We start from the raw sequence: 17655 nt of genomic DNA, 5'->3' as shown, positions 1-17655 counted from the left end.
AAAACATAAAGTTGATCTTCTCGCTGTTCTTTAAACATCAGCAACAGAAGCCATATTAGTTATGTTGGTTTGAAAAAACCCAACATACTGTTCTTACACTTCAGCTTATTCTTCCGCTTCTTCTTCTTCTTAGCACCCCCCCCCCCATTTTGCTACTCCTCCTACAGTTTTAGGAGCACAACACCCAAACTCTCCACACTTTGTCATCCTATAGTGGAGCAGTTTGATGCATTTCTAATCGGCCCCACCCCCTGTCTTTTTGTGGTGCCCCTCTAAACACCCCAATTTTTCCAGGGAAGATTTTCAAACTGCTGCCACTCTTTGAAGCTACACCCCCTAAACTTGAATAACATAATCATGGGGTCACCCATGAATGAAACACCGCCATTTGTTGGATGACCCAAAGTGGGAGGAGCCAACAACTGCTGCCAATCTTACAGCTTTGAGGCCACACTCACCAAACTTGAATTACATAGTCATGGGGGTCAGCCTGAATGAAAATATATTTGTTGGATGCACAAAAGTGGGTGGAGCTATGAACAGCCAATAAGATTTTGACTTTCAATGGGAAATTCAACCTGCTACCATTCTCACAGTATTGACGCCACGCTCCCCAAATTCTTCACAGTTGGTCACTAGGGGACTGCATTTTTACAGTTGAAAAAGTGGGTGGAGCCACCAACAGCCAATCAGATTTCACCAATCAATTTCTTTTTTTGTTTCCGTTTAAAATGCTGCCATTCTTATACTATTTTCACCAGGGTCCCCAAACTTAGTCACTGTGCAACAATAATTCAAGGTTTGAAAAAAGTGGGTGGAGCCACATACAGCCAGTCAAATTTATTTAATTGATTTTAATGGGGAAATTTAAAGTGCTGCCATTCTCACACTCTTAATGCCAGTGTCCCCAAACTTTTTACAGTTGGCCACTGGGGGACTAAGGTTAAAGGTTAGAAAAAGTAAGCAGAGCCACCACCAGCGAATCAGATTTCGCCAATTGAATTTCATTGGTTTATATTTAAACTGCTGCCTTTCTCACACTATTTATGCCAGGATTCCAAAATTTTGCAGTCAGCCACTGGGTGACTACGTATTCAAGGTTAAAAAAGTGGGTGGAGCCAACAGCCAATCACATTTCTTTAATTGTTTTCAGTGGGGAAATTTTAACTGCTGCCAAATGTTTAATGCCAGTTTTCCCAAACTTTCCACAGTTAGTCACTGGGGGACTAAGGTTAAAGGTTAGAGAAAGTGGGTGGAGCCACCAACAGCCAATCCATTTCCACCCATTAAATTTAATTGGTTTATATTTAAACTGATGGTATTATTTAAGTACTAATTTGAGTGTTGTTAAACTTTTCAAAGTTATATAAATTGGCGGAGCCACCAACAGCCAATTACATCTCATCTATTTACTTTCAATGGTGAAATGTTAAATGCTGTCAGTCCCACAATTTTTATGCCTGAGTCCCCAAAATTTGCAGAGTTGGTCACTGAGAGACTGCAGTTCAAAAATATAAAATGCTGTCATTCTCACACTATTTACACCAGGGTGCCCAAACTTTGCACAGTTTGTCACTGCGTGACGTTGACTCAAGGTTAGAAAAAGTGGGCACACCCTCCAACCATAATTCACCTATTGACTTTTATTGGTTTAAATTTAAACTGCTGTCATTCTTTAACTATTAATCCTAGGGTCCCTAAACTTTGCAGAGTTAGTCACTGGGTAACTGCAGTTCCAGGTTAGAAAAAGGGGGTGGAGGCACCAACTGCCAATCGTTGACTTTCAGTGGGGAAATTTAAATTGCTGCCATTCAGACACTAGTAAAACCAGGATCCCTAAACTTTGCACAGTGTTTTTTACTATATAACTGTGGTCCAAGATTAGAAAAACTGGGTGGAGCCAACACAGCCAATCAGATTTCATTCAGTGACTTCATGTTTTTCTAACCAACATGAAGTTTGTTTTCAAACTTCCCTTTCTAGTTCTACTTCATATCCTCTTTTTAGCATGTTTTAGCATTATTTGTGCCAAGTAAGTATAGTGTAATTCAGTGACTTCACGTTTTTCTAACTAACATGAAGTTTGTTCTCAAACTTCCCTTTCTAGTTCTACTTTATATCCTCATTGTAGCATGTTGTTTCCATTATTTGTGCCAATTAAGTATAGTACACTATACTTAATTGGGGCTCTTCTGGGGATTTCCCTTTTGTTAAACATTTGGTCTGTAGATAACGCAAAATAGCAGTCTTCACAGTAGTCATAGCTTTAGCTAACCCTCAGCCACTTTATTACAGCTTTTCACCAAACAGAAGTATGATATATACCCATGCCAGTTTGGCATGAGTAATCTGAAGGATTTGAGTCAAAGGGGGCAATATAATAAACGTCGTCTGTCGACTATTATTGAATTGTGAATTTTAATTGTGCATTGCAAGTATTTAAGACGTGCTAGAAGAGGGTGCAATTGTTAGCACGAAAATAACAACTTTCTCGTTAAGACATTTTATTACATGATTGCTTGCACCAGTGCACAGTGTTCTTTCCTACTTCGCAAAAGGTATAGTACATTGACGCAAAGGCAGAATTGTTCACAATGTGAATATGCTTTTGCATTGCAAACATTTTTCCAGTTAGTGACCTATATTACATTCCTCGAAATGCATTCTTAATGTTCTGCAAATATTTCTCATTTATTTTTTCTGTTGAGGCTGTAGAACGTTTTATGGTATTATTCAGAGTACCTACTATCTGGGTCAGTAAGTGACTCATCCTTTGATGAGCCATAGGTTAGTGGTAACACTAATAGTGGTAGATGAGGACGAGACCAGCTTACACTGATGAAGGAGATCTGTGTGGCATTTTCTGGGTTATTATAGACCATGCAATCAAATTAGACATCACTAATTTTGAGCCAACACTTTTTCAATGTGTTAATTATAAAGAACAGCACATAAGGGATTATTTACTTATGTATTATTTACTTACTACTTTACACATGCAAAATCAGAAACACGCTGGCAAAGAATAGTCCAAACAGATGCTGTTTCAGCTGCACTGATAGCCAGCGTTTGCTTGCCAACGTTCCAACAGTCCAGCAGGTTACAGGCCGAAGCCTTTGTAGACAGTAACTTTTTGTATGGCACTGATAAAATTGCCTAATGTTATTAAAACTAGCAATGTACTAATTTGCTTTTTTGGCCAAAAACAAAGTGTTGTGCTTTATTATATTTTTTTTTTCTTGTATGCCTAATTGTAACAGTTCCACCAGGCAAAAGAAAGATCAGGGGGGTACATACTGATAACCAGTGTTAGTATATGTATATATGAGAAATGTCTTATTTCAAAAGTTTCCTGGGGCCCCAAAATGATTTTGATGTGGGACACAGTAGCATCTAGCTACTCTACTGGTTACAGTCATGGATGTGGAATGGGAACGGTTTATTGTACACAGCAAAGAGTGACACAAACAGTTAACTGTCCTGATGCTTTTTCTTCTTCAAGAGCAGGGGCAGATTTCCAAGCAGCAATTGATTTCATTAAAATTAGGGGGGAGAGGAAGCCCCATCCCCCACCCCCTGCTAGACTCATTAGCATTAATAGTATGTCCTGCAGATACAAGCCATAGACTAGCCCACACTGATAATCCGCCAATTCGCTCTGATCATCTGTTGTCTTCTTACTCACTGTGGCACTTTCACACAGACACACTGCAACTAGCTCTAAGTAAGTCAGAATACCCACCTATAGGATAGCCAATATGTGTTTTTTTAAAGCTTAGGATGCTTTGTATATATGATTTACACTGTGCCCCATCTGATTGCTCCTTATTTTCCCAAACAGGCATAGCATTGCTGTGAATATTGCAGGTACAATTTTACCGGCACTTATATTGCTAGTGATTTATTTTTTTTTTATACAGTGCTGGCTAAAGTATTAGGCTGATGAACTAGCGGCTCAGGTGGCCACCGTAACTTAGAGGGATCCTCCTTCCGCAACAAATAATTCGCTGTCACTTTCTGCATTTCTTTTTTGTTAAAAAGCAGAGAAAGCATCTGAGGCAAGGATGCACTGCTGACGAGAAAAGGGCACCTCCACTACAGACATGAGACAGCTACAGCAGCAGAGGAGTTAATAAAGGGAAGCGACTTATCACTAGAGAGCATGTGCAGATGGACTGCATGTATAAAATGGGTGGCAGGCTGATTTAATCTACAGTACAGTACCTGCCATACCAGAGAGGGAGAGAATACAAAGCGGAGCCACATCCACCGACAGCCCCCACCATGTCCCTGCACTGAGGTAGGTGCACTCTTATGCTGCAAGGTGCACGGTTATGTGATGATGCCGGATGTGTAGCGGTGCGTTTTCTAAAGCCGTCGGTAAGCAGCTTGTGTTACGGCTCTTGCTTTTAAACACATATAAAGAGGAAGAGGCAGGGAGAAGTACAAGGGAAGGGGAGGGGGATGATGTCTGTGCTGCCTTGCATGGGAATGTATTGTATCAGGGAACAGGGCCAATTCTATTGACACACAAAGTGTAAAGAATATCAAAGCATCAATGTGGCCCTAGGAAATGAAAAGGGTAAACAACTGAGCTGTTTATACTTACTGCAAGAAATGTGAGGGAGCCTCAGTGAAAGGCTGGCAGGCACTGCGGCTGTGTGCAGAGGACTGCAGTGCTAGTGAGGATGTGCTGCTGCCGGATGCCTAGGGAAGCTTTAGCAGCCGCACACACTCTGGTGCAGGGTTCTGCCGTAGCAATACAGGAAACACTGAACCGAGGAACTCTTCTTTATTTCCTTGTAATACAGAGCCCATTGTTACACAGATAAAGGATGCTGCACTGAGGCTATTCATGGTGAAATCAAACCCTTTAAAGGGCTTACAGAACAGAGAGGGGTACGACGCTGCAGAGTAGCGGAGAAAAAATTCAATAGGTGATGTAGCCCTCCCCACCATCACTCTGCAGTGGGTTTTATGTTAAATGCCGGAGAATAGGGGAAATGTATTGGGATTTGCTCCTACATAGGGCTTTCAGACAGAGAAAGAAATGATGGCCTGGTCACTGGACATAACTGTTGGACTAGATATATTTTGTAACCTTTATTTTTTTTAATCAAACCTTTTATTTGGGTTATATGTTTTGTGAATAGTTTTATGTTAAGCATAGCAAATGTTTTGTTAACCTAAAAAATATAATTAGGAGAACCTTACTAATGAAACTATACCTACAAAATAATGTTCAGTAAGGACTGTTGCTGACAGATTTTTTTGTGTGTGTTTAAAAACACACTCATTGCAAAGCCTATATTTGGCACTTTGTAACGTGTTTTTGGGAGTTCCAAAGGCAACTTTATTTTTTTCTATTGACTTTTGAACATGCATAAAGTGCAAGAAAATGCAGCTGGTCACAATGAAACCCAAATCTGAACACTCATGAGTATGAATTAGGCATAACATAATGGAATGGTTAGCTAATGCGTTTAGGGCTCGTACAGACGGGTGTTTTGCCCTGCATTCCCCTGAATTCCACCGCAGCCCTTTCCTCCCTATCTGTACTTACACAGGTGTATGGAAGCGCCAAACACAGGTAGAAAGCAGCATGTTGACTCTCACCTGCGTTCTGCGCTTATATGCGCCTGTGTGAGTACAGTACAATAGTGAAGAATGGGCTGCGTCTGTTCCTGCATTCCCCTGCGGTGGAACACTGGAAGGATCCCCCGCAGGGGCATGCAGGAACAGACTCTTGCGAGTATTAGCCCCTAGGCGCACTCAAACCTGTGTCTTATTAAAAAACACCCATGTATATTCATAGCCAAAAAATAGAGAATCATTCAGTAGTCATAACTGCCAACCAAAAAAAGAAATATCAAACAGTTCCTCATGTTAGCATAGTATCAAATCACGATAGATTCTGTGGTTCCAAGTGTTTTTATTATCTATGTCACACAAGCTGCCTTTTTATTAAAAAAAAAAAAAAAAAGGACCCGGAACCATAGAATCAGAATATAATGAGGGCCACTCCTGCCATGAAGCACAGTGAGAGACAAATTTCCATCTTTTTAAAACAGGTTTTTGCTGATTTTTAGTGAAGAGAGAGCAATGGCAACAGAAACTTTTACTGATTCCTTTACAATGATTATATTGTAATCATTACTGCTTAACAAACTGCAGTACCCAGAATGCTCAGCCGATCCATATATTAATGAAATACCATAGTGTAACAGTCGCATAGTAAACCTGTTTAAGTACAGATAACATAAACACATTTGTAAGGTGCAACAACTGTCAATGAGTAATGGGAAAGTTTCAAGTGCAAAGGTTAAAAGTTACTGCTTGCAAATATGTTGTAATGAGCCTTAAACAGGAAATAGGACTAAACTGCAAAGTAAAGAGTGGATCTTGTGAGTGATAGTTCACCTATACGTTAAGGTTTAACATGTTATAGAATGCCCTATTTTCAACAACTTGTCAGCTGGTCTTCATTCCTTGTTTTTGTTTTTTTAATGTTTTGCCTTTATCTTATGCTTCTTTCCTGGTTGCAATTTAAAATGTATTTTACATGAAGGGGAATGCTACCATGTTTGCACAATTTATGTTTTATCAATTATTCCTTTAAAACCAGTTACATTTAAGGGCTTTATGTTGCACGGTTACTTAGAAATTACCTTAGATGTGAGCTGCAGAATACACTGGTTTTTATGCTGTGTGTATCCACCTAAAGGGATAGAAACCATCCATGGGTATAAATGGTTCCTCTCACAGCCCATTTCCCAGCCAAGATACATATAGGTTATAGGCAAACCACATTCTGACAGACTATATTTTCTTATACCCAAATGTTGCTGAAACCAAGCAGAAGTGTTTCAGGAAAATTGTGAGCATTTTAAACAATCATGTAGCTTGTTCCAAGTGGTCAGATGTGCTCTAACACCCTAGGGCACGTGTATATCTGCCACCACGGTGAGCAAAGTGCAATTTGTGCACAATCGCTGGTCATGGCCATTTGGGTCATGGGGGGTCGATATTCTTGGCACAGTTGTACTGCGGCCACAGCAGTTGCACACAATTCACATAAATGAATGCGACTGTGCATGTATTTCATTTCAATTCAGCTGCAATTTCACAGAAGTACGTATGGCGTCATTTCTGGTGTTTGGCGTGTGTGTGATGTCTGCGTCCGCAAGTGTGCTGCTCCTGTTGATGTTGGACACAAAAGGAATCCTGTAACTGCCACCTGATTAAAAGGGGGTGGTAGCTTTAGGGTGTCCCTGCTTTAATAGGTGCAGCAGCGCTCACTTCGGAATGGAAGGCAGTAAGTACATAATGGCACAGAGTGCAACTACAGGTATGGGACCTGATCTGAATTATGGAAAGGCCATCTCCCATAGACTCCATTACAAGCAAATCATTCAAATTTTAAAACATGATTTCCTTTTTCTCTGTAATAATAAAACAGTACCTTGTACTTGATCCCAACTAAGATATAATGAATCCTTATTGGAGGCAAAACAATCCTATTGGGTTTGATTCATGTTTAAATTATTTTTAGTGGACATAAGGTCCACATTAAAAAAAAAATCAAGTCTGGATAATAGATCACATACCTGTATACAGAAAGCAAGGAGCACATTTTGACACAAGCACTTGAAGTGGTTTCATGCACAATAGCTGAGGAAGTTGTGGGGAATTGCAACAACACTTAGGAACGTAAATGAGCCCACCTGTCTATATTTAATTTTATCATTACCTGACGATGATGCAATTCTTGAGCATTGGGTCCACTTTTGAGCCTCATGGTATTCCTCATCAAAGTAGGATACAAAGACCCACAAGAATGAAAAATTTAGGTGAAGGAAGGAAGCCCACTGGTATATCACAGCTGATCTTGCCTCTATTGTCTGTATAAAGTTGGAAACATGATAACTAGACACCTTGGCCTAAACTGAGACCATTTAAAAAAAGAGACGTAGTAATATAAAATTGTGATTTCGCAATTATCTGCTGTCAGCTGTGGAGATTCCAGACTTTCTCAGAAAACACTGTTTGGGCTAAATAAGTAGTGGCTAATTTTCTATTTTGTATCCAACCAATTACAGTCCCTAATAATATGGAAGCACTACTATGGGAACTTCCAAATTAAATAAAATATAGTATATATATGGATTTACTTATAGCCCCAATAAATGTAAATTTGGGGTTTTTACCTTTTAACTATGTCAGTCTTTAGCATCTTATCCAAATAGCAAAAAGGTCATACCTGACTCCTTTCACCATTTTGCAGTATCTGGATGTCAAGCCCTGTATGCCGTTAATTGATGGATCCATTGCACACATAAGTATTTTATTACATCCCTCATAACAAAGCCTTAAGGATTGGAAGAAAGAGAATCAGAGAAATGTTATGACAGGCCCCATTGCCCTTTACACAGTGGTAAGAAACAAACTAATGTGCTACCACTTCCCAGCATAAAGGCTGAAGGGAACTTGCTGGCCAAATGCAACGGGCAGTAAGTAAAGTTCCAGTAATGGATATTAAAAGTTCTTATGTTCTTTGCATGCCAGTAGGCTAGTAAGAAGCGAAGGGATTATAGGTTACAAACCTCATAAAGTTGCAAATATTGGTGAAGAGATTACCCTGAGGCTGTTCTGGGTTTCTCTCATCCACCAAAGTAGCAATACATCCAATGTTCACTCTAAGCTGTGGCACACAGCATCTTGTAGCAAGTCCAGCTGGCTGTACTTATTTGGGCCTGCCTTTCTGCACACATAAGGCGTCATTTACTTTGCGGGCTGCCAATTTACCTGCAGTCAGTTGCGCAAAAAATTCCTATTTTTAAAGGTACTTGTGTCAAAGGGGGCTCCTTGCACTTCTGAAGGCATACCAAAAAGAAATGAGAATGAAATTCTGTGAATGTCCATTGAATCTGGTTATGAGCTTTTGTTTACAAGGTATTAAAAGCTAATTTTCACACGAACCTTGGCTTTAAATAAGACAAAAGGGATACTTTGCCCATTTACAGGTAATAGATGATCCATTTACACAGTTTTTTTCCCTGCCATAATCAACAGTGACAACATCCCCCTCTTAGAATATGTCTGGCCAAAGCTTTTGTAAGCAGATCATCCCTTGCTCATGTCAATGAACCATCTGCTGTTAGATTCCTTGTAAGCCTGAATTCAGCAGCTGTGGACTTCCAGGTGCATTTGATTGTGGACATAATAATTATGTCCAAAACATATCACGGGCTAAAAAAATTACTAAATCAAAGGGCACTTTTTGGATCTAAAGATTTTGTTTATAGAACAATATTCCGGACAGAAGTACTGGAATGCTTAGTTAAAGTGATACTGACATTCCTACTACAGATGTGTCATTGCATTTGTCTTTTTAAACAAACTGCAGCACTGGTCTTGGGTTATAGGAATCTGTCAGTATTACTTGAAATAAAAGTAGGTTGTGTGCAGAAATGACTTCTTGATGCAGTGGATAGCAAGCTTGTTAGGGATTTAGAGACATTTTTCTTTATGGACTTAATAAAAATGTAAAGGATTTTGTGTGACATTTACAGTTTTGTCTGTGATTGAATTAAATTATATTTCCTTCTGTCCACGTTTATGTAATCTTTGTTAACACTGGGTGGGAGCACCTATTCCATTTTCTTTCTGTCTTAGGGCATCCAGTTCGAGTCATGCAGTCTTTGATGTCATGAAGGAGTATATCATAAATATGAGCCATACGCTAATTCGTTTTTGGAATTTCCAAGTTTTATGGGGGGAGCTTTTAAAAATAATGTGTATTAACTCAAAGATCTAACACAGTAGTCATGGTTCCATTTGCGATGGAACCAGTTTCCTATACTGTACAGCTGACCATTTACAGTGACTACAGCATTTGTGCACTTCAGTACCTGTGTTCATAAATCAGCCCCATAATATCTGCAAAGAAAGTGAAGTGTTAATCAGACATCGTTAAAGTCCTCTTGCTCCACCAACTTCTACTGAAGTGATGTGAAAGTCCAGAGTCTGAGATCAAGCAGAGATCCACTGATTTGGTGGCCCTTTTAAACAAGTGAAACTTTACCCTTTTTGAGCACCCATGCACTGGGCCAAAGTTGGATCATACAATGCATACTTGTGTGGGATCCATTATCCGGAAGCCCGTTATCCAGAAAGTTCTGAACTACAGAAAATTAATTGCCCATTTTTAAATATATTATTTTTTTTCTCTGTAATACTAGAAAAGTACCGTGTACTTGATCCCAACTAGCATATAATGAATGCTTATTGAAGGCAAAACAATCCTATTGGGTTTAATTAAGGTTTAAATGATTTTTTAGAAGGCTTAAGGTATGGAGATCCAAATTATGGAATGATCCCTTATCCAGAAAACCCCAGGTCCCAACTTTCTGGATATCAGGTTCCATACCTGTATAAGGAGACGCAATGTTATTTTCTTTTTTTTTTTAAACCTGTCAAGTAGATATCTGGCTTAGTTTCTTCCAGATATACGTGGTGCAGGCCTTTCAATATACGCATTGGTTAGCTTTTATGGACCTGTAAAAGGTTAACTTTAATTGGATTTGATTGTTTATCTCAATATAACAACAAAGTTGTAATGTTTTGTAAATTAAAATAAACTATTGGATCATACTTCACAGACTTCATACTACACAGACTTCTGTATCCGTATAGAAGTTAGAAGATTCAAGGGCCACTTATGAATCCAGGTGTTAATTTGCACAAATACGGTTGTTAATAGCAATAGGGATGGAGTCCTATAAAGTCAGGTTGCTGCAACTTACATAGGGGAACAGCAAGCAGAAAACATACTTATGTCACTGATTTATTAGAGGGGAATGGACATTTTGGTGACTGCCACAGTTAAAATAAGGTGCTTTTGTAAGTTTGTGTCATCCTTATCATTGATTTTGGGAATCATAAAACTGATGCAACTTTAACAAAAAAAAATATAGTTTTTGTGAAAAGCTGTATCTAAAGTACCTTGAAGTACACCGAAGGCTAATACTGTGGTCTGCCTTAAGTGAATACTTCAATTTAGTCAATGTTCCCACAGGCTGCTTTTGATTTTACCTTCTGGGCTAGTAAATGCTGTCCAATAACCATTCTTAACATAAAAAAAAAAGAATTAAAAACAGCCCTCAGCCTTTAAATCAGGAACATTATGCTTGGGAGATAGAAAATATGTCTAGGTATCATCTGAGAATAACATCTTTATAGCTGAGTTGTCATCTCTGCGGACAATAGAAGCAATGGCTTTACTAGCAGTGTTTTTCCCAGACTTCTGAGAATGTTAGCTATATAGTTTTCTACTTTTCTTTGTCATTCAGGTGTTTTGGAGATATTAGTATTATCGTTCTTCTAACTGAGGCTTACAACTTAGAAGCTTTCCATGAGACTTAGGATTGAAATGAAAATGTTTAGTAAGATAGCACTCTCCCTGTTGCTGTATGCTTCCATGACATCTGGATGGAAGAACCTGCTTAGCAGAGCTTTTTAAGCCCCATCATGACTCCTGTTAGTGATACTTCATAGACCTGATACTCCTCCTTTCTTGAAGTATTAAGACAGAACATTGGGTGCATGTCAAATTGCAGCTGGGTCTTGATTGCAAGTAAAAGGGTGAAAGTTGTGCTGATTTAAAGGGAAGTAGTCCCTTTCCTTCAGCTACTGTTAATACTTTAGGACTATATCACATATGCTGTTTTTACCCTGCTGGTGGGGGGAAAAAATGCACCACCCCTCATGTCTGTAAGCAGTGAAATGAATTACGACCACGTGTCACAGCTCACCGGGCACATTACAGACCAAAATTCATTTCATGTGAGCAGTTGTAGGCTGATTTCTCTGGATGTCCATTTCTTAATATGAATGTCTTTCTTACAGTGATGGATACAGAGGTGAGCCAGAAGCAGTTGTGCAAAACAAATGCTTGCCAGCAAGACCACCTGACACTGTGACAATTTAAGGAGGAAATAAAGTAAGACTTACTGCTTGTTTTTTAAATTGCCTTTATGTAGAATATCCAGTCCACATCCCTCCAGCTGATATTGAGCTTTAGCTACAAGCATTGTTTGGTGGTCTTTGGGTGTCACGTGACTGATGATGCCTTTTTAGCTCAGCTACCAAAATTGTCTCCAGTAGCACTGCTTCTTGTAGGCCTGTTCTGTTGGCCTAGAAAATGGCCCACTGGTTTCTCTAATTAATCTCTAATTAAAGTGCCATAGGTTGAACCCTCACTAATGTAGCTAAGGATGCAAGAATGCAGGGAGTTCCAGTCATGAACTAACAGAAACAACTTCAGTATTTGTCATTTACACACTGTCATTTGCTTTACCTTTTTTTTTAATAAAATCATATTTGAAGTAGCATTTGTTGCAACATAGTCTTATGTCTTTCTTAGCTGCTTCTGGATCTTCCCAGAAAATGTAATTGCTTTTAACACATTTACAGCAATATCAGAAACACTATTTTCCAATCACATCTCTGGTGCCAACATAGCCTTGTCATCACTTATCCCCCCCCCCCCGAGAATGGTTTTTAGTTTCAGTCCATTACTGTTACACAATCTATACCTCTAATTCTCATGTTCCTCTAACATTAATGGACACCCATGCTAACACACATGACAGACACCTTCAGTGATATTTTAGTTTTATTTGTCAGATTACAGGGAGTTCATAGAGCTTTACCATTTTAGGTGTCAAATCCAGGTGTTAAAGTTGACCAGTCACCCTAAGAAATAATTTTAAATCCTTTCTACCGCGTCAGTTGTTGAAAATAAATGTACACTTGATTAAAGCTATATAAATCTTGTTTCAAGAATGGAAAGTGCAAGTAACTGCCTGCCTGCCTCTGAGGCATAAAGCTGGGGCAGGCAATATATTATTGATGGCTCAGATTTTTAAATACATTTATAAAAGGTATGGTTATTGTTTAGGCTGAAAGATGTTCTGTTGTATTTCTCTGGACAGGCTTTTTGAAGGCTTAAGAAGTTATCTCTGCTATTGACTTTTCCATTTTTTTATGTCCACAGTGACCGCCCTCTACACCATTAGTAATTGTAATAAGCTTGTGTTCCAGCCTGACATTCCCTATTGTTATATTTTATTAGGATCCCCAGAACATCAAGGTATAGTTCCTGCAAACAAAGCAGAACAAATTTTACGCAACTGTGTTTTGAATATAATTAAACCCAGTTCTGCAAGGCGCCACGCTGATCTAATACTATTCATAACCACTGCAGCATATGCAGAGTGCCCCAACACTGGCACAATGTGTAGTTGGCTTCCTCCAACTACCAAGCCAAGGTCAAGTCAGCATGTGCTCAAATCAAAGACCAGTCATTCACAGATTGCAGCAAATAGACAGTTATCATGGAGGTAAAGGGAATTTGTTTAGGAAGCAGTGTAATGGAGATGTTGAAATGGCAGGACCCTACAGCACCCTAAGACTTACACAAAATTAACTTTTGTTGTTAAATGTAGTAGCTCTTTAGTTGCTTGATAGAGACATGAAATTGATGGAAGAAATAACTAGCTGATACCATACTTACCCATGATATGCTTACTTCTGATTTTAAAATATCCATGTAGTACATAGTAACTTTACTTTGTAGTTCTACCACATCGGCCAGAAGGCTGTACCATGAATTTATCAATGTCATGTAATAGCATCTGGAACTACTCTGTCATTTGGTTCTGCAAAATGCCCCCCTCCTAAATTAAATTATAAATGTGGCTGTTTCTTTTCGATCAACTTCAGTCTCTGTTCTTACTTGCCCACTGTACCATCTTGGAGCCATTCTTAATATTCTTTATGGTCCTCATGTAAAACATTTTTTCTTCAATGAATATCTCTCTGTAGACAGTGTACTATAAATACTATGGTGTCGCAAGTGATCTATAAATTGGCAGCCTAGTACCGAATCTGCCTTTTCTGTCTTTGTACTGTTCATTTGCTGTTATTGTTCGAGAGAACAGTCTTGATCATGATTAATTTCTTGTAGTTATGACCATTCATCAGAATTCTGGCTTGCTGTCCCCACTAAACACCTAATTACATTATTGGGTTTTGTTTCATATTTTATTTGTACTGTATATTATCATGTCTCTTGTGAACCTACCTTGTAATATCAGAGATTGCTCTAGGATTGTTATCTACACAGTTGTGCAGTGTACAGGGGGATGAAAAAAAAAACCAAAGGAAAAAATGATATAACACTGTGCAATTTTGGTGACACAGTGGTCCCTGTGATGTACTTTGAAAACCATGAATTCCCAAGATTATATGAGGCGTGAAAGAGAGGCTATTGGGGGTTTTATGACCTCAAGTGCAGTTTCAGTGGCACAACTTTAGGTGCAGACAACGCACAAATAAGCAACATTCTTTAAAGGTACTTGCATCTAAGTCTGCTCAGATGCAGAAACCATTTTAATGGCAGAAATTATGACATCTGATGAAGGTATTCAGCTCAATTGTGCTGCCGCAATTATGCTAGGATTATGGAAAACACACTGCATTGTGGGTAAACACGTGTTACTACACACACTGCACTTGCGCTTGTAAATGATCCCTTATGTGTTGTGATCAAGGGAAGCTCTGTATGTATGTTACTGAGGCACTGCTTTCATTTGTGAGTACACAGGGTTTCTTTAGTAATTCATTTGTATGCGTCAGGGTGTAATGTATTGGAATGGGACAAATGAAATAGCAGTGCATATATTGGAAACAGCAGATTAGCAGTGTTAATCCCTTCTGCAGACTTTTTTTAAATATGACATTCTGTCTCTGTAAACAAATGGGGTTGTTTACAGATACAGAATGTATCCAGCGTTATTTATTGATATTTCTTTATCTCCTCCCCACGCATTACTTAAGGCCACTAATCACAAGAACACGAGGTTGTCTCTTCAAACAAGCTGCAAGAAAAAAGATCATACCAGGATAGAATTGATTTATGCAGAAAAAGCATTGAGACATACTAAAGATTATTTTTAGCATTATGAAAACCACATTCATGTATTGAATGATACCATAAATAGACTGCAACCTGCTCAGTCACAAAAATGCATGGTAATGCACTGTTTTTAACTCCCTCTTCTCACAAGCACTGTAATCATTTTACAGAATAGACTAAACAACACTTCTGCTCGGGGGGTGTCTTCCCTAAATTGTTGTTGAGATGCTGTACTAAATGTTATTCCATCTAAACAATCTTATTCGATTCAAAAAAAGCATTTGCTTCGAATGAATTCAGAACAAAAGAAAAATGTATGGCATGACAGGGACCCATATACTGATAGGATAGGTATAATCTGACCATAGTTAAACTTAAACCTATTGCTGAAATAACTTATCGGGGATAATGAATACGGGGGAAGGAATTCAGCTAAGTAATATTGCATACAATCACTCAAATTGTAGGTCACACCAGTATTGTACCTCACTTTTACAATCCATGAGCTTCTAATTAATACTTTATATTTAAATCATGTCTGGTAATATATACCTCAGATAACACTGTTCTGGTTAAAAATCATTTGTTGACCTGGAACTTTGCTTATTCAAATCCAAATATTGCAGTATCTACAGTGGTTGGCATTGCTGCATTGCAGTGCTAGAGTATTAAGTTTGATTCCAAACAGAGCACTGTCTGCATTGAGTTTCTATGCTTTCCCCTTTCTTGCTTGGGTTTGCGTTAGGTACTCACCAAAATCTAAAAACTTACAAGTTAACTGGATCCTAATAATTAGCCATAGTGTGTGTATATGATTGGACATTATATTGTAAGCCCAATTGGGGTAGGGCCAAAATGTGATGTGTACACTTTGCAAATGGTTGCGGAATTTGTCTGTGCTTTATAAATAAAACATAACAATAATAATCTATGCAAAGGGACAGCAGGAAATTGATATCACTTAAAACTGGTCATACACAGGAAGATCCAAGGTGAAGTTGCAAAGCAAGCACATCTTTGCCTGATTCAGGCCCTGTGCCAACATTGATGTCAAATGGAAGACTTTGCAGACTAGCCAAGAGAGGACACATCTATTGTCTAATGCATTCCTTGCTTCATGGGATTTTCCAGACTTGTAGAAATATCTGACTGCGGACCAACTGGCCACTGTTCCGCCTTAATAAGTGTTACCAGAATAAAAAAATCATTTTTAGCCAACATTTTATGACAGATTTAAAATACTAGCTAGTGAATATTTTGTGGTATTGTGCTAATGTTTTTTTTCTAATACTAGTCATCTTTCTATTTGCAGGAATCTGCTGGGTTCAAGCCTCTGTGTTGAAGCTGTAAGTACTATACCATAAAGATACCATAAAGGTTGTCCACTTTTGTCCACGGTTCTCATACCTTTTGCTTTAATGAAACACATGACAATGTGTTGGACAGGGCCATCTGTAACTCATATTTAACCATGTATTGTACAGCACAGTGGAATCTAGTAACACTTTATGAATACAGTTTGTAATAATAATAACCGAGAAATTGGGCATGATATACTACCACCAGTTGTACCAGTTGGCAAAGTGATAAGCATAAAAATCAACAAAGTACACCATGAATTTGTTATCACGATCCTCAAAAATGTTTGCAATATGTTACTGTTGGGGACAAGTTTGCGTCCTTTTGTATTTCGTACTATATACAACCGCTTCAGTATGGGCAGCACATAGGCGCGACATGGGCATTCTCTTACACACACCTTACATTATTAATGTGCTATTTGGCTGAAGCAAAGGAACATTGGTTAAGGTTTACTTGCACAACATCAGTACTAAGGGGCAGATTTACTAATGGTCGTGGTTTTTTTTTTATCCTAAGAACACTTTTTCGCATAAAAAAACGTTAATATTTAGCCATTCATTATGTCTCAAACCCACGAAAAACTCAAATGTAAAAATAAGGCATCTAAAAGTAGTTGAGGTCATGTAGAAATCTGTGGGAGCTGTCCTAGGCAAATCGTAACAATCTTTATTTAATTCATGACAGGTTTTCAGGGTTTTTTTTTTTGTTTTTTTTTTTACATTTAAGCGCACAAATTCTTACAAAAATGAAAACTTCATGTTTTTTTTTTGCATTTTAATTTGTGCTTTTTGTATTCAGATCTTTTAATACAGTGATCCCCAACCAGTTACATAGGGTTGAAAAAAGACCAGTGTCCATCAAGTTCAACCCATCCAAGTAAACCCAGCACACCTAACCCACACCTACCAATCTATACACTCACATACATAAACTATATATACAACCACTAATACTAACTGTAGATATTAGTATCACAATAGCCTTGGATATTCTGATTGATCAAGAACTCATCCAGGCCCCTCTTAAAGGCATTAACAGAATCTGCCATTACCACATCACTAGGAAGGGCATTCCCCAACCTCACTGCCCTCACCGTGAAAAACCACCTACGCTGCTTCAAATGGAAGCTCTGTTCCTCTAATCTAAAGAGGTGACCTCTGGTGCGTTGATTGTTTTTATGGGAAAAAAGAACATCCCCCAACTGCCTATAATCCCCTCTAATGTACTTGTACAGAGTAATCATGTCCCCTCGCAAGCGCCTCTTTTCCAGAGAAAACAACCTCAACCTCGACAGTCTCACCTCATAGTTTAAA

At 38.6% G+C, this 17655-nt stretch overlaps 1 protein-coding gene across 11 annotated transcripts in view; it reads left to right on the top strand.

Moving 5' to 3' along the window:
- tmem229b (transmembrane protein 229B) overlaps window positions 1-17655 on the top strand; it is a 52090-nt gene that overhangs the window by 16487 nt on the left and 17948 nt on the right. For 3 of the 11 annotated variants that reach the window (XM_018096309.2, XM_031890540.1, XM_018096307.2), the window contains exons 1-3: window positions 3627-3724; window positions 4042-4300; window positions 16293-16326. The gene's annotated coding sequence lies outside the window, so the exon portion shown is untranslated. The other 8 variants (XM_018096303.2, XM_012968608.3, XM_012968607.3 and 5 more) reach the window with 8 other exon arrangements.

Source organism: Xenopus tropicalis, chromosome 8, assembly GCF_000004195.4.
Source record: "Xenopus tropicalis strain Nigerian chromosome 8, UCB_Xtro_10.0, whole genome shotgun sequence".
Taxonomy (NCBI): Eukaryota; Metazoa; Chordata; class Amphibia; order Anura; family Pipidae; genus Xenopus; species Xenopus tropicalis.
The sequence above is the reverse complement of the archived record's forward strand: the minus strand, read 5'-3'. Positions and strand labels throughout refer to the sequence as shown.